The sequence below is a fragment of the Colobus angolensis genome, unplaced genomic scaffold (genome assembly GCF_000951035.1).
Source record: "Colobus angolensis palliatus isolate OR3802 unplaced genomic scaffold, Cang.pa_1.0 Scaffold325, whole genome shotgun sequence".
NCBI classification, from domain to species: domain Eukaryota; kingdom Metazoa; phylum Chordata; class Mammalia; order Primates; family Cercopithecidae; genus Colobus; species Colobus angolensis.
In genome coordinates this window covers 494,005-496,110 of record NW_012116544.1, presented here as the reverse complement: position 1 = coordinate 496,110, position 2,106 = coordinate 494,005, and the positions used below count along the sequence as shown (strand labels likewise).

Here is a 2,106-nt window from a genome sequence, read left to right as displayed (position 1 = left end):
CCCGCCCGGCTCCTCCTCTGCCGCAGCTCGGGACCGCTAGCCAGGGGCCCTCTGCAGCCACGGGGAATGAGGCTGAGGGCGGGTTCCCGCCTCTGTGCAGCCTCCCCAGGGCAGGCCGCCTGGCTTGGCCGCAGCGGCTGGGACATCTGGCCCCGGTTCTGAGTTGTTGGGAGTGCGGGCGGGCTCGGGGGTTGCCTGGAGGCTGCTGCCTGCACACAGAAGGCGGCTGCAGCTTGGATGCTCAGGCGGGCTGGAGGAGCATGGCCTGGGAGGCCCCGGATCGCCAACGCGCCCAGACTGAGGGTCCCCAGGACGTGCCTTCCGCCCCAGTCCTCCACCGCAGGGAGTTTGGGGCCGCTGGCATGGGCACTAGGCAGTCACCCCGATGGGGCTGAGTGCCAGGTTCTTAGTTCTCGCCCCTGTGCAGCCGCCGTCGCCGGGCAGAATGCCTGGCTTGGCAGCCACCGGGACACCTGGCCCTGGTTCTGCGATGCTGGGAGCGCGAGCAGGCTCTGGAGTTGCCAGGCGGCTGCTGCCTGCACACAGAGCGGACTGCAGCTTGGGCGCCCAGGCTGCGGTACATGGTCTGGGTGGGCTCCGGAATGCGTGCGCGCCAGGCCTGTTGGTTCCCCACTGGACCCGCCCCGCTCCTCCTCTGCTGGAGCCTGGAGCAGCTGGAATGGCCACTCTGCAGTCACTGGGAATGGAGTTAAGTTTTCTTACCCCACGCATGCACACAAAAAAGTAACTATTATCTGAGGTAATTAACGCGTTGATTGACTACATTTTGGTAATCATTTCAGAATGTGCATATAGATATAAACACATCACACTGTACACCTTGAATATGTACAATTTTTATTTCTCTATTATACCTCAGTAAAGCTGAAAAAATTAACAGGATTGAAAGGATAACCCCACAGTTCTATAGTAGTAGTTGGACACTTCAATACCTCATTTTAATTAATGGATAGAAAAACCAGATAGAAGCTTCATGAGAAATGGAAGACTTGAACAACCGTGTAAGCCATTTAGAGCTAATACACATATACAGAACAGTCCACCCAACAACAGCAGAATATACATTCTTTTCAGGCAGATATGGAACTTTCTCTAGGATAGGCCATATCTTCGTCCACAAAATAGGTCCTAAAATGACTTTTAAATCATTTTAAAAAGCTTGAAATAATACCAAATATAATTTACAACCACAATGGAAGGAACAACAGATACATAAAAAATGAAAACTGGAAATTTCACAAATATGTGGAAATTAAACAATACACTCTTAAACTACCGGTGAGTGAAGGAATAAATCACAAGCACAATTACAAAACATCTTGAGACAAATTAAAATAAAAAAACATACCAAAACGTATCGAATACAGTGAAAGTAGGGTTCAAAGGAAAATGTATGAATATAAACAACTACATTTAAGAAAAAAAATCTCAAATCAGTAACCTCATTCTATACCTAAGGGCAGTAGAAAAAAAAAAACAAAAAGACTAAATCCAAAGCTAGAAGAAGGAAAGAAATAATAAAGATTAGCACATAAATCAATAAAATAGAAGGTTGGAAAGCAGCAGAAGAAATAAATATAGCTAAAAGTTGATTCTTTGAAAGATCAAACCTTTCACTATATTGACTGAACAAAAGATGGAAGACTCAGTATTAAAATCATAAATTAAAGTGGCATCATTACTACCAACTTTACAGAAATAAAAAAAGGATTATAGGACTATACTATAAAAATTCTGGACGATGACATTGAAAAACCCCTTCTAGACATTGGCTTAGGCGAGGATTTCATGACCGAGAACCCAAAAGCAAATGCAAGAAAAACAAAGATAAATAGGTGGGATTTAGTTAAGCTAAAAAGCTTTTTCAGCCGGCCGGGCGCGGTGGCTCAAGCCTGTAATCCCAGCACTTTGGGAGGCCGAGGTGGGCGGATCACGAGGTCAGGAGATGGAGGCCATCCTGGCTAACATGGTGAAACCCCGTCTCTACTAAAAAAAAATACAAAAAACTAGCCAGGCGAGGTGGCGGGCGCCTGTAGTCCCAGCTACTCCGGAGGCTGAGGCAGGAGAATGGCGTAAACCCGGGAG

General features: G+C 47.2%; 1 pseudogene; it reads right to left on the bottom strand.

The window, feature by feature from the left end:
- The window catches only part of LOC105518653, a 24,125-nt pseudogene that overhangs the window by 21,047 nt on the left and 972 nt on the right, over positions 1–2,106 (bottom strand).